Source organism: Lissotriton helveticus, chromosome 6, assembly GCF_964261635.1.
Source record: "Lissotriton helveticus chromosome 6, aLisHel1.1, whole genome shotgun sequence".
NCBI classification, from domain to species: domain Eukaryota; kingdom Metazoa; phylum Chordata; class Amphibia; order Caudata; family Salamandridae; genus Lissotriton; species Lissotriton helveticus.
This window is the reverse complement of record NC_136067.1, coordinates 1,817,096,035-1,817,122,748: the sequence shown is the minus strand read 5'-3', so window position 1 is coordinate 1,817,122,748 and position 26,714 is coordinate 1,817,096,035.

Genomic DNA, 26,714 nt, shown 5'->3' with positions numbered 1-26,714 from the left:
TCTCTCAGGCAATACTGCGGACTCACATGCACTCTAATATTTCTTATTACCTGATCTCCTGTGCAGAATCCTGTCTCTGTACTGTATCTCTGTAGGTTTACACTGTGAGGAAGTGGAGGTTGTGGCACCTGACACTGTGGATTAACTACCTGCTGCTGTGGCGATGGTTGCTGAATTATCTCACTCTGTACCTGTGGATTCAATTATGTATTATCCGGATTAACTTTTGGTGGAAACTTACACTCTTTCTTCCAATGCTCCAACCTGCCGCAATCATGACATGGATATTTCTTTTTCAATTCCTCTATATTTCCCGTTAACTTTGGTTTGCTAGGATTCCCTTTCACTCTATTTTGGTGTCCTTCTGCATTTTTATTTTCTAACTGAGCTGCTTGATGTTTGGCAACCTTTACCTGCGCCCACATCGCTTTCTCTTTGAGTTTCCTTTGTTTAACTTCAATTTCATCACTACAATATTTTGCATGTCTCAGGACCTCGTCCACTGAACACGACTGCCATCCCATTAAATTATGCTTAATCATTTCCCCTATTTCTGGTCTTACTCCAAACACAGAACGATATACAAAATGACTCATATCCTTTTCATTTAATTCCTCATAACCACTGTACTGTTTAAATACCAATAACAGTCTTTCATATAATGCATGAACTGACTCTTTAGCCTCTTGTATTGTTCTGTCTATTTTTACCCAATCTGTCTCTTTTGGTGGAATTTTATTTTTCAAAAACACGATTACTTGATCGTATTTCCGCCTCACTTCAGGTCCAGGAGCACCTGTCACTTTAGCTCGTGGATATTCTTCTTTTGGCCAATCCACTGTAATCTTACATTCTGACCATAAATCTGCCGGTACTACAATGTCAAATAATCCATCTAAATCTTCCCATAACAATTTTGAAACTTTCACAAATCGATCTACTTGTCTATACTAAGCATGGGCTGAAAATCCGTTCCGCTCGCGGAATTAGCAACTTTTTGGCAATTTCACGGTCCGCGAATCGCGCGAAATTGTCAAAGAATTCGCAATTCGCGAGTTGGCAGATTTATTTTGCTTGGTCGCGCTTCAAAAACTACAATCTCGCGCGCACGACTTACCGTGATTCTGAGTTTGCCGAGTTATTTTCCTCCCGGTTTCCGTGCGCTGCACCATTTTCGATCTTGCTGCGTGATCGCGCGAGACTTTTCGACCGCTAGTACGTCATGGCGTGATCGCACGAGACTTTTCGACCGCGAGTACGTCATAGCGTCCCGCCATCATGCACTGCGAGACTTTCAGAACGCGAATACGTCATAAGGGCCCGCGATCACGCATCGCGAGAGTAAACAATTGCAAACACGTAGATGCGCCGCGCAGCTGACATCCGGCGGGAGATTTGAACATCTCACTTTCCCGAAATAGCAAAAATTGCAATTCTGCAGAAGAAATCTATAGCTGGCAGCATAAACCTTCTGAAATTGATGATTTGGATCAGAATAACTCCTCAGATTGACATTTGGCAGCACTTTTTTGTGCAAGGAGTGCATTTTTGGGGGGGTTGGGAGGAAAGAAGTGCCCAAGAGTCTCCAACTTCCTGTTCCTGTCCAGCCCGCTCCTCCCACTGCTTTGTCCATGTCCTGGTCACTTTTCATTTGGATCTGGAGCTGAAAGGATTACTCTTTGTGGCTGCTGCTGGATATTTGTATTTGAGGACTTTTTGTTTGGATCACTTTTGGAGTTGAGATTTTACAAGTAAGTTGGTGTTGTTTGTTTGGGGCATTGCAGTTGCTGCAACTACAATTTATAAACTTTTTCACAACTTTAAAAAAAATTATTAAAATATATTGTGGGTAGCAACAGTAACTAGTAGGCCCAGGGTTAGTCATGGGTGCATGATACAACTGTTTCTGTGAGTTTTGTTGAACTTTAAATATCATTTATGGCATGGATGGCATGGAATTGAATAGCTCACTGTTATTACATCTATGTGGATGTTTTTGTAATTTTGAGGTGCGTGTTAAAGCCACACTAGCCAGTAGGCCCAGGGGTAGTCAGTGGTGCATGGGCCAAGTCTTTCTGTGTCTTCTCTTGATTTTAAACATCATTTATGGCATGGATGTCATTGGATTGGGTGATTTTTGTGTTTATTTCTATTTTTTGGGTGTTGTTGGGGCCTGGTCCAGGGCCTGGCCATGTGGGTGGGGGTCTAGGGACCATTTTGAAGCCAGGCAGTGTGATTTGGGCCATAGGCCTGCACCCAGTCTGCTTTGCATTCATCCATTATGCCCAGGGGTACTCAGTGGTGCATGAAACAACTCTCTCTGTGTGGTCTCTCTTCTATTAATTTAAAAATCCATTTTGGATTAGAATTGCAATTTTTATTTTGGGTCTTTCCGTTTTTGGGTGTGTTGTGTTAATAATAATAAATGCCTAGTTGCAAATATTAATTGAAGCACGACATATGCAACATTTATTTAACTGATGTTCCTCTTGCTTCCTTTGCTTTAGGTGCCCAAAGACTGACAACCAGGATTCATCCTCATCATCATCACTTGTAGTGCCAGGAAGAAGTCCTGCTGCGGTGTGTGCACAACGTCATGTGACGTCACATGTGGTGGCCACAGACAACTCTGCAACTCGTGCAACTGCGTCCTGCTGTTCTGACATCTGAAGAAGATGGGCCCAAAGAAAGGTGGCCGTAGCTTCTCTACCAAGAAAGTTGCCAGTGCCATTGCCAGTAAGAAGGAGCAGAAGAAGCAAGTAGCGCCACTTACTAAGTAGACTGGTGTGCCGACAGACACTTTTTTGTGAAAAAAAAAACTACGCCTGCAGCAGCGGTGTCCGCCGGGGACCAAGAAGGGAGCAGCACCTCCGCTTCATTGGTCTCAGTGCCACCAGGCCAAGTTAGGTCCAATTCCATGAGTGCCGCAGAGGCAGCCTCTTTAATTGCTCTTTCACCATCGACCAGTGATGTTGGCGTTGACTCATCGCAAAGTAGCATCCAATCAACGCAGGGTGTAACTCATCTGACGAGTGTTCAACCACAGTCGCAACGACAACCACAGGTTCAACAAGGAGAGGCGCAAGGAGAGGCGCAAGGAGTGGCACTAGGAGAGGAGCAAATAGTGGTGCAAGGAGTGGCACATGGAGTGGTCCAAGTAGAGGCGCAAGTAGAGGCACAAGTAGCGGCGCATGTAGAGGCGCATGGAGAGGCGCATGGAGAGGCGCATGGAGAGGCACAACTGCCCACAATGCTTGTTCCTCCAGAAGTAGGGGCACATCAGGAAATCGAGATTCATGCGGAGGTATCAGCCGAGCAAGCCACTCCTCCTGATGATCCATTGTCTTCCAGATCCCCAGCAAGGAAAAGGTCAAGGAGGGCTAGTACAAGTTCTTCTTCAAGCCCCCTTCCTTCTAATGATCTAGATCTTGATTGGCAGCCACCAATGCAGTCTGAGAGGGAGGCACGCCATGAGCCGTCAAAGCTAGGTAAAAGGAAGGTTCCCGCAAGGTTTTCAGTTATGGGTGATGACGAAGAAGAAGTAGAAGTGGTGTATTCTGCTGCTGATGAACAGTCTAATGTTGACGACCCAGTCATCACAGTCATCACTCCAGCCCCAGTGGGCATGCAGAAATACATTTTTACCCTACCCAAAAATGCTGCTGTGCAGGATGTGTGCGGCGTGGCACCACTGGTACCACCTCCAACACAGGTAACACTAACTACTACACCAACACGACCTACAGCTTCCATATTTTCTCGTCATAAGGTCCGGCAGGGACCTCGATCCAGCTCGACCTCCTTTACCTCAAGTAGTGGTGCTGTAAGTGCACAGCAGAGTCAAATTCCGCCATGCCCATCCTCCACTTCATCTGGCATTGAAACTGAAAGTAGCACCTCCACCACCACCAGAAATCTCCTGTCCCCAGTTTGGGACGTCTTTAGTATTAGCAAAAAGGTGGAAAACCTAGTCATTTGTACGATTTGTAAACAAGTAGTTAGTTGGGGCAAGCTTGGTACCAACTATAGTACCGGAGGCCAGAGAGGTCATCTAAAAAAACACCACATTATCCAGTGGTAGGCGCACCTAAGTAACATCCGGAAAGCCAAAAGTACTCAAATGTATCCATTGATATTGCATCTGATGACGAGGAGCTGATCGTGCAGGGGGGAGGTGATGAACCAAGAGATTTTTTTCTGGTACACCCAGTACCCCTGGCAGCAGCACTGAAGTGGTAGCGCCCACACTCTCCTCTACCCCAGCAACATCTAGGAGGCACAGTAGTCTGGTAGAGACACCAATGCAAAAACGTACATCAATGAGCCTAACTCGATTGAAGAAGTCTGGATCGTCACCGCATATGAAAACGGTCCAGACCACCATTAAAAGCATGTTTTGGTCGGAGGCGCCATTTGAACGCAACCATCCAATGCAATGCTGGCTAAAATGTTAGCGCTGGACCTTCTCCCTTTTTATTTCGTGGAAGGGGTTGGGGTTTCTAGAATTTGTGGCAACAGTCTGCCCTAAATGGAAGGTTCCTAGCCGGTCCTATTTTGCCAGAGTTGCGGTTCCAGCACTACATCACGATGTGCTGGAGGTGATTGGGGCAGCTTTGCAGAAGAATGCTGTTCACACTATCCACCTGACAACAGACATGTGGACCAGTTGCCAATCCGCTGATTACATGTGCATCACTGCACACTGGGTCTCTTTTGCAGGGGTTAGAGACAAGGTAGCTGCAGGTGTTGACAGTGTCACAGTTTTTCATGCTACTCGGAAACATGCAACAGTATCCATGTTTGCCATGGAGAAATCTCATACTACAGTAAACATTTTGGAGGAGTTTAACAGTAAGGTCTTTGAATGGCTGCAGCCAAGAAAGCGTATGATTGGTTATGTTATGTATATTGGCAGTATTATAGTTAAGGCCATGTCTGATGGTTGCTATTTCAGAGTGTCGTGTTTGGTGCACAGTATTAACATTGTTCAAGATTTCTTGAAAAAAGAAAACACAGTCAGCAAGTTACTGACCACTTTTCGAAGAATCTGCACACATTTCAGCCATTCTTTTAAGGCCCGGAAGCAGCTGAGGATCAGTCAACGTTAAACGTAGAGTGCCAGTCAGAGGACTCATCCAGGAGGTGGCAACACGTTGGAACTCAACCTTCTACGTGCTTGAGCATCTGTTTGAGCAGTAATTGGTAATCAATGAGTATGTCTTTAACGCACGGGGTGCTTCTATGAAAGACATGAGGCTAGAGGTTGATGAATGGGACCTAGTTAAAAGCCTGACAGACATGCTTCGTCCTTTTGAGGTGTTCACGCGTGAAGTCAGCAGGGAGGACTGTACTTTGGGCAAAGCTATCCCATTGTTGCACATGCTAGAGCACCAACTGAAGGTGGTGTCTTCAACGTTCCGAGTTGATGCTGAAAAACAAGACGCATATCAGTTGGCGGAGAGGTTATTAAACCGCCTAGTTAACAATGAAAGGCTTAAAGCAATACATTCAGAACAACATTACATTTAAGCCACTATTCTGGATCCACGGTACAAAAAGGCACTGGCCAGCAATACATTCATTCCTTTTTATGAAGCAGATGTTTACAAGTACAAACATTGGCTAGCTCTGTCAGCCACTCGGTTCAAAAAAGAGCGGCAGGAAATTGAAGGAACCACCACAAGTACTACTGAAGCAGCAGGCCATCCGGCATCAAGGTCCACTTCCGTGGCCGAAGGCAGTCACTTTCCCTCAGAGCTGTTACCGACAGCAGCAACCGTATCATCATCATCACCTGCACCAGGCCCAGCCATAACATTGTCGGAAGCAGATTGGATAACTCATCATGGGTTTGCTCGTTCCAGCGTTGATGCGAAGGCAACAAATGGTACACAAAGTGGAGCACCCATGGAGGACCTTGAGTGGATGGCACAGGCCTATCTGGATGACCCAACAGAGGTCTTCTTTGATCAGAACCCATTGGTGTATTGGTATGGGAAAAGGCCTCAATGGCCACTGATCACCAAGCTGGCTCTAAATTATTTGGCTTGCCCACTCGCAAGTGTGTCTTCTGAACGTGTTTTCAGTGCTGCTGCTGCCATTGTAACTTCAAAAAGGACCCGCCTCTCGCCCAAAAATGTGAAGAGGTTAACACTGATCAAGATGAATCAGCACTTCATACCACCAGATTACAAAATACGTGAATCCACGCAGGAAGAAGAGGACACCGACTTAGGTGACGGAAGTTCTTTTCAGTTACCTGACCTACTCCAGGTTCAATTCACAGAGTTTGAGGACAAGCTCTACTTCCCTGACACCTAGGCCTGAAATACTGACTTTCTTTTTATTTGTCCTTATTCACTTTTATTCCTTTGTGTCTTTCTTTGTTTGCAACTTTTACCACAACAAAACTCTAATCACAACAAATCCATCAGTAGCACTGTCTTTGTCTTATTTACTTATTGAAGGTGCCGCTGTCTGCATTCCTGAAGTTCACAAGTTTACAACTCAGTCATGCTCCTCCATCCTCCTCCTCCAGACTCCCCCTATCCATTTCCCTCAAGGCAGATGGCTGGATTACGCAGAATCAAGAAACTGTTGCTTCGTAGACGAGTCCCCTCAAACGAAGTGGGACTGGAATTACTGACTATTTGCTGACTGTTACTTCTGAAATTGACATGAGAGGCTGCCCTGTGGGCCTTCACCTTAAGAATAAGATGTGGACAAAAAGTGGAACAGGTAATGAAAGATGAGATGGCATGCAGTGGACAACACTGGCTGTCTAGCTATGATGAAAGCAATTGCTGTTTGTTTGTTGTGCATGAAATGAATCATATGTGTTCTGTTATTATTTAATCTTTTACACACTAAATATAACTCAAGTCTACTCTGTTTTTACCTTGTTTAATGCAAATTGTACTTCTACTGCAGGGGCCACTACGTTGCATTTTTTAATATGGAAAATGTCCTTGGACTAACTGTGTGTAGACTGTGATTGCATTAACAACATTGAGTTTGCCAATACCATGATGATGATGAGTCTTGATGATCAAAGTTACATAATATCTTTACAGTCACTCACAGGGATGGATGGATCATCATCGTCGGTTTACGGTAGAACTATGGCCATTTCGTGAGTGGCAAACAGGTAAACAAGTCAACAACAACCACAGCAGAACTACATGTCTGTCTAGTCGTGGTATGGAGTGGTCGAGCCAGTGTAGTGTTGTTATGCCAGAGTCCAGACAGCAGTTCATGTAAAATTGCGGCTATGTGGCTTGCTGCATAAAATTAGATCTGCTTTTTCTGTCTGTGTCAAAGATGTGTGCTACATGGAGGTTGGTTCACTCAGTGGTGCCTGCCTTGACCGTCTGCATGGCCCTGGCCTGCTGTGTGCTAATCACTATCCTTGAAAAGGAGACTCAGAGTACGCCCTTTAGAAATTATGCTTGTATGTAATACTGTCGCCTCTTAAAATGAAAGTGTTATTTTTGCACTACATTACGTACCTTATATTTTTCTACGTGGTGTTTCAATATCCCTTCCTGTTTTTCCATCGACAATTACAGCCGGCTTTTACCCTGTGAGATGGGAAAAAAATGAACTCAGGCTTACCATAGCAATTCGCAATTCCGCATCTGCCAGGCAGGCAGTGGACAGTGTGTCTGGTCACCAAGATTGATCGACGGAGCGTCAGATGGAATGGAGGAGTACCGCGAATAAGAGGAATGGCTGGCTGCATGCAACTTCCCAAATGGAAAAGGAAAACTACAGCATACAGTTACAGTATCCTCTTCACTTCTCCTTATCTTTTAAATAATGTTATTGTTGTGAACTTCTATGAGTGCGACTCTGTACATTTGCTCTCTGCTTCAAATTCATCCCTACAGCTATTTGATTAGTTTCTTTGCTATTTTTAAAACTAATTTAATGTATTAATAAATATTTATTCTCTCTGAGGGCAGAATGGCAAGTGAAATTGCATAATTACTGCAGCCCTGTACTGTCAAATTGTTTATTCATAGTTAGTAAGTTGTAGTAAGTACTACTTTTCAGTAACCTAACCATCCATTGAGCAAACAACTTCATGCATGCAGTGCACTTCCTTTATGTCCTTAAAAGATTTATGGATATCTTCATATCCAAAGATTTGTTTTTCTTCATTTGTTGTTTGTCCATGCTGTGCTTTTTTTCCTCTCTCCACAAAACTTTCCCCAAAAACCCCATTCCCATCCAATTTTCAAATCCTAACCCTCTTCCCCTGGGCTGTGTGGTTTTCATTGAGGTGTGACTAAATGACAACAATAATTCCACACACTTGCTGGGGAGGATAAGGTCAACGCAACAGAAGATCAATTTCAAGGCTGGTGAAGGAATCCGAGGATATATTCTTATTCCTATTCTGCCTGACACACACCCATGAGAATTTGCAAATCAAATCAGAATTTTATGTGCGCCATCGAGTGGATTCATCATCAACAACATCCTCCTCCTACACATGACGAATGCTTACGCTGCTGTGTCCTTCCCCTTCAGTACTATTTCTTGTAGTAGCCATTCTCCACGCAACTAGTAGTTATACTTTGAATACTTTAGCATTGCTTAGGCTACAATTTATGGAACTGTTCTTGTGTACTGTACTATCTATCGTACTGTTCTAATGCTCCGCTCAGGCCACTCAATATTTCATTTCCTTTTTTTTCATATGCTGCTACTGCCAGTGTGTACCTCTACTACTACCACCACAAAGATGACATTTCATAGGTCCAGGATTCCATAGACATCCTTAATCATCATTTGCCATGCAGCCATCCCTGTGCCTAGCCCTATTCTCAAACACGAATCACAGGTAAGATAAGCATTTTGGGGGAGGAAGAATAATGGAGTAGGAGGAGAGGAGAGACTGATGGTAGTACTAGTAAAGTAGTAGGACAATTGAATTCACTAACTCTGTCAGTGGCTCTTTTGTACAAATTTGGGCGATTAGACAATTTGAATCAACCAGCCAGTTAAGTTTCAGAAAACAAATGTACAGTTAAGTTAACCCCCCTGCCTCCCCCACAAAACAGTAAAAAAACACGTATGCTATGTTTAAGTTGAAATAAATAATTATTTGACCCTAACAAAAATAAACTATCCCACAAGAATACCCGACCCACCCCTCTCCCTAACCCCAACCAATGTCCATGAAATCAAATGTCCCTAAAAGTCCAAAAAACAACAATGCCCAATTCCCCCCCCAAAAGTCATTAAAAAAGGGGCAAGGGACAGTCTCTCTACTTCCGCCGGCGGTGTCCTCCTGTGGCCAGGTGGTCACACAGCTCTCTCCGGAGGTCCATGAGCAGGGCTTTCTGCCTCGCCACCTCCTGCTCAAGGTAGCGCACTCGCAGGGTCAATCGGTGCACACGAGCCTTGCACTTGCAGGTACTGTGGGGGGCAGCTGTTGTTTTTGCTGCTCGGCGGCGGCGGGTGGCTCCCAGACCACGGCTCCGTACCACTGGAGTTTTGCACTGACTGTATGACCCAGGGGCAGCGGAGGAGGATACAGCTGTCGTGGATGTTGTTGACTGCGACTGCGAGTCATCCTCCTCCTCCTGGGCCACCAGCCGCCGATATTTGGCGACAATTGCCTCCAGCTTCCATTGCCGGGCCCATATAGCCAACTCTTTCCTTGTTAGTTTAGAAGGAGTATCTATATGAAAAAAGAAAAACATACTGTAACCAATGCTCTTTAAGATTAACACAAAATAGTTCAGCAGAAAGTTGTGTCACAGTAGCACTAGCAACTTGCAAGCACAGTACATAACATTTGTGGCATGTATCTATCTAACCTCCCACTTCGTCGGCCTCTGCTCTAAAATTAGTGGGAGTTTCAGGAATTCTACTAGCACTATATGGACTCACTACATTAGACTCAGATAGTAGACCAGTCTTCTTCTTCTCTCTTGTTTAGCGAAATTAGCACATAAACTTGTGGAAGCCGGCATAGTGCCAGCGCAGTCAACTTGCACCCGAGAAAAACAGACGCAAGCCCTGATGACACAGACTTGCGTTACTGTTACCAGTCCAGTACAAGCAGATGGTGAAGCTCTTACTTTTCTATTACGGGTGGCACTGGCCATACTCTGTTACAAGGGCTACTGCTTCATTAATTTAACTTTCACCCTGCCCTGCCCCTGACTACTACAAATGGAAAATGAAGAAGATAAATAATATGATCATCTATCCCTTCACAGGATATTTGCTTATATATGGGATGACTTTAGGTGATTTGTTTTTGATTGAGTGAACACTGATAGGCCACACATGAATGACAGAGTTGTAAAAAGTTTTTTAACAGAGGTAGTGAGTGGTCCCCGTAAACGCCGGAGGAAGGCACTTGTGAGTTGTGACTTACTTGACTTGATAATGTGAACTATACAATATAGATACACAATATATGCTGTGCTTGCAAACTACTGTTAGTCATGGTAGTATTCTGAAAAATGTAATTACAACTTCTACTTTCCTTGGCTTTGCTACTCTGGCACGGAGGTGCAGTGTTACATGCTCTTCAAAGTAAAACTCTTCATACAGTGACCGTCTACTCTGTCTACATACACCTATGCTATCTATGAGGAAGATACCATCCAGGTATCCATCCATTCAAAGTAAATGTCAATCATTCTTCTTAATGTTTCAACTGGACAAACCTTACTTTTTCTCACCTTTTTATTTTATTTTGTAAACCGCCAGCTATGCATCCGTGCTTGACTTGCATTTGAATTTGAACCAAAGGATATATTGCGCACACATACAGTTTCTGTTTCACCCACCCAGGCAGTCCTCTTTTCTTTCTCCTTCCACCCATCTCTGCTTCAGCCTTCAACCGGCCATGCATCAGATTCCCAGCCACCTCAGGCAGCATTCAAAAACACGTATCATTCTTTGCCAGTCATTAATTTTAACTTGCTCGTGCTTCCTTATACCCCTCTTTCCCTTTTTAGGTCTCGCTGGCGTTGCAGCGCGAAGCGCTGCCGCCAACGAGACTTATAGTCGCCGTGTTTGCCTCCAAGGGAGACAGACCTGGAGACAGACCTGTGCACGAGTCGATTCTAGTATGGGCACGAGCCGATTCAGGTCTGTGAACACGCTTCAGAGTGGAACAGCTTGTGCGCGTTAATTAATGCGCAGCACGTCAGGCGCCGCAAGTAACAATTATCACAGCATGAGACCGCACTTATCACAGCATGTCAACAGGCGCCACAGGCTGCTGGAGCACTCAACTATATTTAATGCGCAGTTGAGTGCTCCAGCAGCGTGGGGCACCTGGCATGCTGTGATAATTATTACTTTGGGGCCTCATGCTGTGATTATTCTCACTTTCTGATCGGGAGCAGGCGCGGCATGCTCTATTTGCAGCACTGAACATTTTCAAAGAAGGCGAATCAGCGACATTCATTGGAGACACGACCTATTTGAAGACGCTTGTTTAACAATGGCGGCCACCACATCATTCATGGGACGCTGCCCTTGAGGTAAGTGACTATTTCTTCTATTTATTTGTTGCATTGAGAGTATTTCCACCAGGTCTCTCCCTTGGCCACTTCTCTCGTAGTCTCAGGGTGCCAGGCGGGAGAGTGTTATCTAGAGTCTCTCTCTCCCCCGCTTACTCTCACACTGTCTCTTGGTACAGAGCAGTGAATGTTTCCCCAGGTCTCCCTCTCTCGTCCATGTCTCTTAGTCCTGAGCGGGACAGTGTTTCTAGAGGTCTTGTTAAGTTGTGGGCTGAACTTTCCTCACTCCCCGCGACCCGTGTGATGCTTCTCGTGGGGTCCTGCTGCGGGGAAACAGGTGGAAGAGAGCCCATGGGAATGAAGCGGGGTCCAGTCGGCAATACATGGATCCTCTCACGAGCTTAGACCTGCCAGAATGCACGACCTGCCCCGGGAGGTAAGACTGGACCGCGACGCCTGCCACTTTCCCGAAGGGCACAGGGAGAGCCCTGAGCCATCCTCCTTGTCTGCACTGCCCCCCTCCCCCCAGTCCTCTCATAACTTGCTCTGCCATCGAAATAGAATGTGCCTCGAAGCCTGCTGTACCGTAGACTGCCTGCCTCGCACCCTACTACACACCATTGCGATCACCGCATACTGTTAACCACCAAAACACTTACCGCTCAGTGGGTTTCCCAAAGCTTGTTTGTTGTTAAAGCGCCCCCATGTCGCACTTTAATTTTAATGCCGGCTGTGCTTTTCTTTATAGCGGCTTGCCGCATTTACTTTAACACAGCATTGTTTTTTGCTAAAGAGCCCCCACGGTTGCAAAGGCGTCCACACCCCTTTCTGTATGCGACGCTTGCCCGGATCACTTTAGAAATTACACAACTCCGTAGGCAGTGGTGGCGTGCAGTGTGTGGCATCAATTCCTGGTTCCCTCGGTCTCACTGTTACGGTAAAATGCAGCATTTTAATTGCAATATTTATGTGCTGCTTGTGGGGTCAGTTTTACGAGCGCCGCACTCCATCACCTTTCTTTCACACCCGGCGAGGGGGGTTCTTGCCACGTCCTCTGATATCAATGATGAGCACAGTTTTTCGACTGTCTACGGGATCTATAGCTTATTTTGCTCACAGGCGGCTCAATTTCAGATGATAATTTGGGGTTTCTTTAGGACATCTCTGCCGCTACAGTTAGGATACTTGTGTCTGTGGCTCCGTGAGGTGCCGTATCTAAATTCAGCTTTTTCGACAATAGTTTATTGCAAACAAGTGTCTTTCTTTAAGGGGAGTGACATTAATACCAAGTTTCTCTACTACCGAGGTTATTTCCGTAGTCAAGGCCCCCACTGCTGAAGTCACCAACAAAGTAATAGACACACTCTTGTACGTTTTATTTGTAGTGGAAGGGCAGGTAGTGGAGGCCATTTACTCGTACCCATAGTACATCATACTATTTTGCACAGATGAAAGAGATGTGTCCCTGGCTGTAACAGGCACTGGTTGGCCCTTTCCTGGCCCGTACTTCGCTCTGGAACACCCCGTGCAGCAGTGTGCCAAGGTCCGTTTTATACATCTACTGCTGCAGGTAACTATGCGTGGAGGCTCCTCTTCCCTGCCACAGTGCAGGCTGGATGTTGAAGTCCTCAATACAAGAAGACAGGTGTTCCACACAATGATGTGCTAAAGCGTATTTTATAGGGCTACTGCTTCAGGTACAGTTGTGTGAGTGCCCCTCCTCCTCCCTGCCCCAGTACAGACTGGATGTTGCAGTCACGGAACAACACCACAGCACCACCCAGCATCACTCAGCACCACAGCAGCACCACTCAGCACCACAGCAGCACCACTCAGCACCACCGCAGCACCACTCAGCGCCACCCCAGCATCACTCAGCGCCACCCCAGCATCACTCGGCGCCACCCCAGCATCACTCAGCGCCATCCCAGCATCACTCAGCGCCACCCCAGCATCAATCAGCACCACCCCAGCACCACTCAGAGCCACCACAGCACCACTCAGCGCCACCCCAGCACCACTCAGCACCACCACAGCATCATTCAGCACCACCACAGCACCACTCAGCACCACCACATTATCACTCAGCACCACCACAGCACCACTTAGCACAACCACACCACTCAGCACCACCACAGCACCACTCTGCAATCTCAATAAGTAAGGAATATAATAGCTTACCACTGGCCGCCACTACCGTGGCATCCCCCATAGCAGTTCCTGCTGGCTGTGGCACCGCATCCGCCCCTGGAGTGACCACCTCCGCGCTGGCCCCGTCACTGGTAGTGGGCTGTGCCGATGGTGTTACACCTAGAAAATACATTTAATATTTTTAGATGCCATATACACCACTCCCTATTTTGTCTAGGAATTAAAAAATATGTTACTAGTACTACATAAACAAATTTAATAATTTGTGACTCTCTAGTCTAAACTAAAAATTTCCCATTCTTAAGGGAAGGGTGTTTTTTATTTATGTCTAGCCATACATGTGATGCTACACTTTTTGGCACAACTGATGAATGCTTGCTTTTTAACACACACCATATTTCTCATAACAGACAGAAGCTTCCCTTCTACAAACAAGACCAATATCATATGTTAGTCAGAGTCGTCATCATCACCACCAAGACTTTAAGTTCCAACCAGGTGAGGGCTCTCCCTCAATTAATGTGTGAAATCAGCCACTTTTCAGTTTTCAAGCGTTCACCGTTTATGAAGATGGTTTTAATAAATGTTTTTATATAATGCACGATTGAAATGTATTATACAGAGTTCACAGAGCTGGTTGTTTTACTTTTAATAAAGCTTTAAAACTTACATAGACTCTGTGGTTTTTGGTCATGAGTGAGCGAGCGAAAGGGTTTGCAAATTGCAAGCATGAGTCCGTGACTCTGAGAGGTCGGGACTCTGACTCCGTAGTCTTATGTTCTGGGTTGTATAATCATTGGGGATCATCGCTGCATTCAGGAGCTAAATAATGACTCTGACACACTAGCTAGTCAGTAAGGAGATGGGGGCTGCAACTTCTGTTATGACTGAGGTATGTGGAAAGTCTAACTGCGCCTATTATAACCAATGCCCTATTTCTTGTCCATAGTTCTGTATGTGCAGAATAGTCCCTGCAACAGTAGTAGTATGTCCTCCTATCCAATCACAAAGTAAACTAGTATCTTATTCATGGTGGCCATTGACATTTTATTATTGGGAATTGTCAAAGTATAAACATGAAGAAGACTTCAATAGACATTATGGACAACCCAGAGGACTGCACTCAGTGCCTAGAGCTATTGCTGAATAGGAGTTTTGTTTAACGCCTTTTGCCAACTGTGCAAGTTTAGCTAGCTACATAGGCAGAGTCATAAAATAGTAGTAGCACAGAGAGTCATAGTAGAGGCAGGATAAGAATTTAGAAACAGTCTACAAGAAGATCAAAGAGGATTTTGGAAAAAATAGAATTATGATGAACGTTTGGAATAAATAGGTGCTGTAAAAGTTAGAGAAGTATAATTATTAATATTAACAGGAAAACTTACTGGGGCCAGCAGAGCAGCCCTCGGCGGACCGATCCTGGCCTTCCTGCTCCGCCGGCGCTGCCACTGCCACCTCTGTCCTCTCGCCCCTGGAGGGAGCTGATTTACATGAAAGAAAGACACAAACATGGATGATTGTTGTCAACCAAATCAAACATTTCAAAACAACAATAACAAATTATTTTGGGTAAATAGACAACAATTGCACTACATGTATTGACCTATCTGATGTGGTCTACTAGGATATTAGTATTGTTGGATTCGCGGACCGTCTACTTGGAAAGTTATGTAACTCACTAAACCAACTACAAAAAGGTTCTACTAGGACTGGCAGGCAGCACTTCGCAGCACGCGAAGTGACAGACACAGTCCGCCATGATTGCAGACCACTAAAAAGTTTCCTACTAAATAACCAGTCATAATATACTCAAACCATCAATCCACCACCACTATCTCTTCTTAGTGGCAGGAGTACAAGGAAGGACTGGACTTGAGTCTCTAGTGTCTAGCATTACGCAGTTCTGTAAAGTACACTCATACATAATCACTCAGGCCAAATGAGCACAAAATTGAAAACAAGTAAGCATAGTAGCACTGCCAGTGAGCAGGCGAGCACCTGCAATCACAGAAACGTTTGAAACATAATTTACCTGCAATGTAATCTCTAATGTCTAGCATTACGCAGTTCTGTAAAGTACACTCATACACAATCACTCAGGCCAAATGAGCACAAAATTGAAAATAAGTAAGCATAGTAGCACCGCCAGTGAGCAGGCGAGCACCTGCAATCACAGAAGCTTTTGAAACATAATTTACCTGCAATGTAATCGGCAGCATTCTTGCTCTTCGGAAAAAAAAGATATTTGCAATATAATAACACAGAGCAGAAGACAACAAAGTAGTGATTAAATAGCTACTGGTACTCACCAAGCCCAGGGATCTCCACGCCAAGCAGGTCGAGCCGGTCGTGTTCCCGGTCCAGTATGTCCGACCACCGGTGTGTCACCTGGTTGTAGGTGCGCCGGACCCCAGACTCCCGATACATGGCCCGGCACACCTTACCCCATAGCTGGTGATGCTCCCGGAGGCCGTACCCGGTACCGGGCCTGCCGCCTGCCGCGACTGTCTTGGGGCGGTGGCGCTGCACGAAGAAGACCAGTGCGGCCACCTCCACCGTGCTGAAGATCTCCCGGGCATTTACTGCCTCCCCCCTTAGGCACCCGCAAGGGAGCCAGCTACGTGGTGCGGGTCACTTCCCCTTCAGGTTTATGCCGGCTCCCTTTGCCATGGTCCTGGATAGTTAAAGGAAAATAAAATAGGAAAGAATAGGGAAAATGTAAATAAAAGAAAAGAGAGTTAAAAAAAGCACAAAATATAGATGTACAAAAATAGAGTGATAGATAATGATTAAAAAGATTTTTAAAAAGTTTAAAGGAACAAAGGATTACAAAGATTGAAGGAGGATTGAAAAAGCATGCCCAGAACCATAGCAATGAATGAAAAACAAGATGGCCGCGCCCATTGCGACCGCGTGGATAAGTTTGCGCGATATTTCCCCCGCGAGCAGCAAAAACGGATGCGAACAAGCAATTGCGCCCCACACGTAGGAAATGCACAACGCGAGCATGCAACTAGCACCCGGAAATGGAAATACGCAACGCAAACACTGAAAACAAGATGGCCACGCCCATGTACGACCGCATGGGTAACTTCGCAGTAGCCGCGCTGAAAAAATCCACAAGTTAGCGGATTTTGCGGACCGCGAGTTCGCTTTCGTGCGAATCCGCGTACCGAGAAATCGCAAATTTCGCCCATACTTAGTCTATACCACTCCACTGGTTTCTCTCTCAATCTGGGGAAATCATTTGTGAATGATAAAATATCTTGTCTGCTTCAAGGCACATGTACATATCCCCCTCCAGGTATTTCTCTCATAGGAAATTCTTTTACCACTTCTTTCCCTTCAATTACTGGAAATGCTAATGTAGATTTATCACTGCTTTCCTCTTTTTTCTTTGACCAAATCATTTTCCATTTATCCATGTCTCCCCATTTTCTTAGTAGCACAATTAACTCCTTTATTTAAGTAATTTTTCCTGCCGTATTCATATTTTCTATATCTCTGTCAGTAAAATCCACACTATACGGTTTCTGCAAAATGTTATACTTTGTAAAATCCACATCAATTTCATTTGCTAAACTTTTGAAACTTTCATGCATACTTTTTGTTTTCCATGTAACACATTTACACATAAATGTGATCTCATCATCCTGGTAATTTTTCAATCTATCTGTACCAATTGTTCCAATTATTAGTTCCTCCATATCAACCTTTAGTCTGGCTACATTTAGCAATTTTGACTCAGTCTCTTTTAATTTTAATGTCTTTATACAGTCACTTAATTCTTGCTCAGTTGGTCCTACTGGAGTTTGTGTTTTCTCAGGAGTTACTGAATCTGATTCTGCCCCTGATGGGAATTTATACGGAAGACTTTGATTAAAAGTCAAATCTGGCGGTGTCATTTGGTTAGTACATTTAATTCCTGACAAATCTGGATAAACTTTTTCTTTTACTTTTTGCAAACTCTGATTTAAAGGAATAGTTAAAGATGGCTCTTTTATTTTCTGGTTTTCAAACACTGGAATTACTGGACCTATTGTTACCGGGACAGTTACAGCTTCTATATTTTTAGTAAGCTCCTGTATCTTTTCAGCGAATTCATTTGTTGAACGTATATATTCAGTAGTACTCTGTTGTGCTTCAATTTGTTGCTATATTCTATTTCCCATACTCTCCACTTCACTTCCTCGTTTAGGTGTTCCCGTATATCTTGTTTCAGTTGATAAAACATTTGGTTCATATCTCATTTCTACTCTCTAAAATTTGAACATCTTTTTGGGGTTTCTTATAGTCTATCCCATAGAGTTTGCCTGGTAGGGCGGAGGTCTCCTATTTAAGATTTCTTCCAATACTGCATTCTCAGATCCACAATCCTCATTTTTTTTTTTTTTTTTTAAATTGTTTTTATTGCAGAATTAGAAACAAGACCTCAGAACAGGTCAACCAGTACACTTACGACATAACAAAGCATATAGGCGACAGGGAAATCGTACACAGCCATTAAGCCCACATCCCGGAGGTCGGGCGGCGCGTCAGGTCATATTTGCAAGAAGATGTCACAGTGCTCACCTCACGTGGGTGGTTGGTTAACAACACTATTCGGTTTCTGCTTTTTACCCCCCTAAAATCCCACCCTCCTATGTATCACCAATCACAACCAAACATCCTGCGGAGGTAGTTTCAGTGTGTAGCCCCTATTGCAATGTAGTCCTATAGTTTCCTCTTCTGGTGACCATCTTGGGGATATACTGTTCTCGCCTCCCGGGTTCTGCCTTAGACCTCCGTGGGCCCTAGTACAGTGACCCAGCCCTAGGTCCCATCTCCCAGCACCCTCCGTGACTGTGTCGCTGTGCCTAACTACCCCTAGCAGACCCTCCCTTCCCCCCTCCACCCTCCCCAACTGCTGCTGATGTGGGTGTATGTAATCTGTAGTAGTAATGGAGCATGCCACTAATCGGGAGTAACTTTTGCTCGTTTACGCCTCATGGAGCCCTTGTCATTCACTGTGCTTCATCCTCGTCCTCTAACATGTAATCACGTAATGCTTGAACTATCATTTCCCATGCTCTCGCCATTTCCATGCTTTCATCGTTATCAGTCTTGGCAGCCTGTCGCATCCTAAGAATACTTTCGCAACCGGCCCATTTCAACAGCTCATCATCCACCTCCTCACTGAAGGGCCTTCTTTAGATTTCCAGTGCCAGGTGATCTCTCTCTGAGCCAACATGAGTCCTAAGTCAATAAATGTGCTTGTGATTTTCGTCCTCTTTGTGTGAGGGAACCAGAGCAGCAGACATGTTGCCATGTCGAAATCTACTTCCCTGTCCGTAACCATGTTCAGGAGTTCCCCCACTTCAGGCCAGTATGTCCCCAGTTTTGGACATCCCCACAACAGGTGATCCAGGTCAACCTCAGGCGCCAAGCACCTCGGGCACATGGCGTCATGTACCTGAAAGTACCGCTTAATCCTCTCCGGGGTCAGGTAAGCTCTATGTATAATGAAGAAGTGTACCTGCTGGAATCGGGCGTTTCTCGTGCCCTTCCATGTTCGTCTCAAAATATGTCCCCAGGTCGTGTCCGGTATGGGCTTACCTATACTGTCCTCCCATCTTGCCTTCAGCGCCAATAGTGGTTCCAGTCCCTCGTGTAATATTCTAGTATGGAGGCAGGTCACCGCCTTGGTAGTGCCCGCAGCCATAACCACGTACTGGCATGCCATAGTCGTCTCCAGCTCAACCAGCTCTCCCTTCCAGTGCCTTTGCATCGCAGCAACCATTGCTGCGTGCAGCAGAAAATTCCCGTCTGGCAGGCCAAACTGTTCCTGCAACGTCTGGAAGGGGACCAGTGTCCCCTCAAAGTATAGGTCTCCCACCATCTGCAATCCCAACTCCTCCCACTCTGATAACGGGGACCAATCGCCCCCATGCGGCAGCACAGTTAGCATCCCCAGTGGGATCTCTGGTGCATACGACCGGATGCTTTTCGCCCTCTTCAGACTCCTGTTCCAGCAGAGCCTGAGTGTTCTTTCCTCCATCGTGAGGTCCCTCATATCTAGTTTCTGTTGCATGACTATGTAAGACAAGACATGCTGCTGGATACCGAACCCCCGTTCGTGGTCTGGTCCCCTGAATTCCCTGGCTACATGTTGCGTCAATATCTGCAGTTGTGCTGCCAAATATATAATTCAAAGTCGGGGACTGCCATCCCCCCTTCGAGCTTGGGCCTAGTCAGGGTACTCAACGCCACCCTGCGCCGTCCGTGGCCCCACAGGAAGCCAGTCACCATCATATGCAGTTCTTTAAACATACGCTGTGGGATCCATATCGGCAATGTCCGGAAATAATAAAGCAGCCGCGGAAGTGCCACCATCTTCAATAGTGCCACTCGGCCCAGCACCGATAAGGGGAGGGACGCCCAAAAGGCCATGCAACCCCTCAGCGCGCGCATGTAACGCCCCACATTACCCTCTAACAAGTTCGCGGTCTCGTGATATATGCGGACGCCTAAGTAAGTGAAGCTGGAGGGCTCCCAAACCACCTCCACCGTGAGGGGGGGGGCACGGTGTGCCTTCCTGCAATGGAAAAACACAGGTTTTAGCCCAGTTCACCTTAAGGCCCGACATCTTACCAAATCTAGATAGCATATCTACTGCTCCCGCCAGGGCTCGTTCGGAGTCGGCTAGGTACAGTAACAGATCATCCGCATACAGTGATATTTAATGCGACTTCGTTCTCTGCGTTACCCCTTGATATATGGCGCCTGATCTTGCCAATGCTGCCAAAGGTTCCATCGCCAATGCGAACAACAAGGGAGATAGCGAGCACCCCTGCCTCGTCCCCCTATGCACAGGGTAAGCCGAGGATATTACCGATCCCAGTTGTACCCTCCCTGTAGCAGAGGAGTAGAGAACCTTCGTCCACCTCCTAAAACCTTCACCTATGCCGAATTTCACCAGCACCTCATCCAGGTACTGCCACTCAAGGCTATCGAAAGCCTTTTCGATGTCAACTGATAATATCACCGGGCTATGAGGTGAGTTCCTGGCACTATCTAGTATCTGGATCAGCCGGCGTATATTCATGGATGTGTTCCTGGTAGGGATAAACCCTGCTTGGTCTCTATGAACTAGTCTGGTCATGTATGGCAGTAATCTGGTGGCCAGGATATGGCTTAAGATCTTATAATCCACCGTCAGCATAGACAGGGGCAGATAGGATGTCACGTCCAATGCCTCTCTGCCAGGTTTCAACAGAGGACCCACTAGCGCCTCCCTCATCGATTCGGGCAAGTGTCCCCTCTGCCCAGCTTCCGAGTACACTATCAATAGCCTAGGTGCCAATATATCGATAAATTTTACATAAAATTCAATTGGTAGGCCATCCACCCCTGGCGTTTTGTTTCTGGCCATCTGTTTAATGGCCATTTTAATCTCTGACAGCGTTATGGGTACCCCTATGTCTTCCGCATCTTCGTCATCTAGCATCGGCAAAGGGACAGATTTCAAATAATCACCTATCTCAGAAACCTCCACCTCTAACTGGCAATCATATAAACCTGTGTAATAAGACTTAAAGCGTGTTAGGACCGCTAATTGCGAGTAAACTATGTCCCCTGTCTCCGTTTTTATACTCATGATCAGGCACCCCCTAGGCTCCGGGTTGGCGAGCTTGGCAAGGAGCGTACCCACTTTATCCCTTTCCGCATGTACCTTGATGGTGTACAGCTTATAATCATAGCACCGCAGCCGGTCAGTTTCCTTCGCCACCATTTCCTTAGCCTCAAGCAACTGCTCCTGTAGGTCCGGTCGCTCAGGCCGATGCTGCTCTAATCCCCTTAGCACATCTTCAGCCTTTGCCAGATCATTCAAGACTGATGTCCTCGCATTCGAGCACCTGCCCATGCATACGCCTCTCACCACCACTTCCATCGCATCCCATTCTATCGATCTCGTGGCCGCGGAGCCCTTATTCACCCCAAAATAGTGTTCAATGCCCTGTTGGACCGTGTCGCTAAACACCGGATCCTCTAGCGTGCAAGGCTGCAGCCTCCATGTGGGGACCGCTGATCTCACCTGTTGCCACTGCACTGATGCCAATAAGGGATTATGATCTGAGATTGTCCTGGTCAAATATTCCGTGTGAGTTATCATGGCAGCTAAGGGGCCACTACAGAGTCTATTCTGACATGTAATGCGTGTAACACTGAGAAAAAGGAGTAGTCCCTAGTCTCAAGATGCTGCTCTCTCCACACATCTATCAGTTCCCACCTCTCTTGCCATTCTTTCCTGTGAGTGGCTAACCTGCGCACTGTTGAATCGGCCAATGGTGGGTGCGATCTATCAAGTTCCACATCAGTGATCAAATTAAAGTCTCCACCCATTATGATGGGGCCCGCCAGGAAATGGGCTAGCGAGCTCGTTAGTTTATCACAAAAATGGGCCTGATCAGCAATGGGGGCGTATACACTACATAGGGCCACCTCCGTATAGCCTCCCCTCTACCACCAAGCATCTACCCTCAGGGTCTATCCACTGGTTCATGACTTGAAACGGTATCCCCGCCCTTATCCATATCAGCACCCCTCTGGCGAACGCTGAATATGTGGTACCAAACACCTGCCCATGCCACCTCCTCTGTAATGCAGTGCATTCCTTCTTGGTCAAATGAGTTTCTTGTAACATTGCAATCTGAATGCCACGCCTCACCAAGTGGGCATGCACCTTGTGACGTCTCACCATCGTTCGAAGTCCACGGACATTCCATGAAATGCATTTCAAATTAGGTAACGTCCCCATAGTAGTCGTCTCCGCATAGGATCAGCAACAACCCATTATCCCCCACATCGCAGCAGTTGTGCCCCCCCTCCATAACTCCCCAGAAAACTCCCCAAACCCCTCTCCCCAGGACAGGACTTAATAACCCAGCTTCGGCCCCGTTCCAAACTCGTAACACAACACACATTACACTAATCTGTGGTCTCCACCACAGAAGGCCTTAAGGGCCACAAGAGGGTGAATTAGCGCCGAACCAGGGCCAGCAGAGCTCCCACCCCGCGCCCTCGATCCCATACTGCAGTCGCAGCCCCATACCTGATAGTTCATCCAGCATCTGGAGAGACTGCCCCAATATGAATGTCAGATTTGGTCATGTCTCTGAGAAGTCACTCGTTAAATAGTCCATCTGAAGTTTGTGGAGTGACCGCTGGTCCCTTTGAGCTCTCCGCTTCCGACTCGTCTCCTCCAGATTTCATTCCCTCTTCGTCAGAGTCCGATCCCTCCGACGTCTTCTCCTGCTGTGATCCCGTGATGATCGCTTATTCCTCCGATTGCGACTTTCGGCATCTTCCGCACGTCTCTCCAGTGTTGCCAAACGGCCCAGGATATCGGTCAGTTTATGTTCTGCAGTTACCACCGCCGGCTTCAGCTCCCGCAGTAGTTGCTCATTGTCCTTTACTCTGTCTGAGAGCTTGGCATGGTCCGCCTTTAGGAGACCCAGCCCCGTAGCGACCTGCGCTATGTCCTGGTGGAGCGAGTCCTTCGTTGCAGTTATCTCTTCTAATATGCTGTCTAGTCGCCGATTCAGCCTCTGCTCCTGGACCGATGCGTCCGAGGGGGCATGGGCCCCGCCATCTTGGATCAGGGCGGTCGCAATGTCATGACCTTGTTTCATATCGGGTTCGCCACCAGTAGCGGCCATCTCGGCCTCCTCGAGCGCCGCCCCGGGGTTGCCTTGAAGGATTAGGCTGCTCGCTAATGCCTCCCAGCGGGGTCCAGTCGTGTTCAGCGCAAGGGCCCAGCGTCCGCAGCCAAAGATTGTCTGTATATCTTCTTCCCTTCCCACGCACCCCCGGAGCGCTCCTGATCCAGGGGTTCCCCCCACAGTTTCTGGCTGTCTGCTGTGCGGGCTCGCTATACCTCCACCCCAAGGTCCAGGGAGCGTCCAGCTCAGATGTAGGCAACCAGCAATGTGATCTCAATAAAGTAGGCGATTGTCCTCCCTAGCCGGTTATGCTACCCGTCCCCGGGTATTGCACCGTTTATGTTCACTCGGCGCTACCACCACACAGTGAGCCCTTCAGCGCCGTAATAATCACCGCCCAACATCAGCCCCCTGCAGCCACCGCCAGTGCTTAGTGCCGGGCTAGCATCGTTTCTCAATACATACGGCAGCTGCCATCGTCCTTCGGCAGTTAGAGCCCGGGTTCGTTCGCGACCCGGGTCCGCGCTTGCAGTTGCGTGTGGGACCAGTGTTAGTGATCTGCGTCCCCTATGCAAGCGGCCGGACCCGCAATCTTGCTCCGGTCCTCCCCAAATGGTTTCCGGCCGTGTCCTCAGAAGCCCTGGCAGCCGCCTGATGGAGATGCCGGATCCCAAGTCAGATCACTCTTCACTCGGCCGCCAGTACAGGGGGCGGGGGGATGGGCGCCGCGCTCGTCTGTCCCTGGGGCGGGGTGAACCGCTCGCGTCTCCTGCCCAGCGCTGGAAAGTCCTTTCGTGAAACCCCCGCCTCACTTGCCGCAGGTAGCAGTCTCTGGCATTCCGGCTCCGTTCGGGTCTTTCCCCAGTCCGATAGCCGTCCCCTTATTTCCCAGGCGCCGCCATCTTCCTTTGTGTCTGCCCGGCTCCCTCGAATTCTGGGAGCAGCCTGCAGCGCAGCGCTCGGTCTCCAGCGGGCCCCCAGCATCTCGCCTCCGCTCCTGCTGTGCTTCGTGCGGTGAAACCGCACCTTAGGGAGCACCGATTGCGTGAATGTCAGGATCAATAGCGGGATCCGGCGCGGAGCTGATCGCTCACGCTGCCATCCCGGTCGGCGTCCTAGCCACGCCCATTTCAGATCCACAATCCTCATAACTTCTTTTTCCCGTTTCTATATTATTTCTCTTGACATGGGGTCCCTTGGCAACTATGGATGTTCACAACAACAGCAGCATCACTTTCATGCATGTTTCAGGCAAATAATTCAGAACAGGAATAAGAATCTAGCTGAAACTATCAGGTTCCAGGAAATTTAGAATTCAGAGCTCCAAATCGCACTGAATTTTCACATTATATTAAGCACAAAAAATATTGTTCTACATGGCCTAGAAATACCCAGATGTAGCACTGATCGAAGAAACACATACTTCCCAATCAAAAGCAGACAGGAAGGAACTGGGTGGGAATGGCGGTCTATACCTTTGTTACTTAGAATCCACAGCATGCTGATACAAACACCAAAGCTTGTAAGAAGGGGGATTAGCCATTCTCTTCTACAAGGCTCTGCACTATCACATAATTCAGACATGAAAAGAACTGGGTGAGAGCTTTGTATTTGTTAAACTCAAAAAGCAAACAACCCCTTGATAGTGGGATCAATATATACAACTAACAGCATAAAGGTTCTTCCTTACATAAGATATTCAGGATAATACTGTAATGTAGTAACACCAAACTAGATAATAGGTTGAGACTGGAAAGCTCAACCCCACCAAGAAGAGTATTCCTGTTATTTTTCGAAAACAACATGCAAAAAATAGTAAAAACCTGGCTCAATGAAACAAATCTGAGCAGCTTCAAATCCCACCCAAATGCCAAATCTCACATTTAAGGAACACATTGCCATAAAATCTTAGATGGCCTTGTACAAGCCTTCTCTTCTAAAGAAAATGAAAACTTTTCTTCCAGAAAGTGACTTCAGAACTGTTCTATACCTCATATTCTTGCATCTGAATGGTGGTAATGCTCTGCTTTATGACCTCCCAGACTCCACATGCCCCCCCCCCCCTTAAGGGCATTAGCCACTGCTGCACCTTATCCACGGCCTTCAAAACCACGTTCATAATTTACAAAGCCAACATGTTTAGCATTCCCACTTATCTTAAAGACAAGTTCATCACCTCTGGTGGCTCTCAGCACACCCAAAGAAAGAAGACCATCAGATTGGAGACTAAAAAGTATAAAAAATAAAAAATTAGGCAACATATCTTTTCCATCTGTGCACCTAGGATCTGCAGCAACCTTCCCTTATTCATCAGGTTTACAGCAATGATGCTCTAATTTAGGAAACATTTGAAGATGCACTTCTTTAACGAACACTCTCACCCAGATGTGCAAACATTTTATGTCGGGTTTGTGTTAGTTTTTTAACTCAGATCTGTTGTAAAATCCAGGTTGTTATTTACAAACCAACGCAAATGGCGATTTGTGTTGGTTTGTAACCAAAAGTAACAAAATGCAATGCGCTGTTTTGTATCAGGGTGGAGTACAATGGGTGCATGTGCGTTCCTGGCCATCCACCTATGGATTTTCACTCAAATCTCTATCTGCAAAGAACTGTAGATATGGATTTGCATCACAATCCTGAGTGTAGAACAACAAAGAGAAATATATATTTTTTCTCCTCTTGTTTTTCTCTTTGCTTGTGTGCTGCAGGAATTAGCATTAAAGCATAGTTTTTGTGCCGGAAGAGGCTCCCTCTTTCTCACAAATATGCTGAAAACAATGCAGACAGCTTTGCACTACAGTCACTGCATTGGCCAATGGGTGCAGAAAGTGTGCCAGCACCAAGAAAGGGTAAAACTGTGCCACTTCTTTGTAGATATGGTGTAGTTCTGTTCTCTCCAGGCAGCGTAACAGCTTTGCTTGCCCTGCGCTACATCAAAGTTTTGTAAATCTGGGCCTACATCACAAAGCAGTAACTGTGCACTTCTGATCCCACAACTAAACTATCTATCAAATCACTTTTTGACTGTATGCTGGAGTTTCACCCTGTCTAGTGCTCCATTGGCTTTTGGCTAGTTTTGCTCTATACAAATACCATATACATGCATGCACACATATATAGTGTACTTAGTGCCTGATTACGCTGCCGGAATTGGACGCATTCTAAAATTGTGTAACGTAGTTGGGGGATGGTATGTGATGCTTCTATCCAGGGTCTAGCGAGTGATGAATTGGTGTTTTTGTTGCGAATGCCACTCTTATGTACTACTATGCATGTCTTAATTTTTCGACTTGTTCTGCCCACGTATACTAGCCCACATGGGCACTTTATGGCATAGACTACCCCTTCTGTTGTACAATCTGAC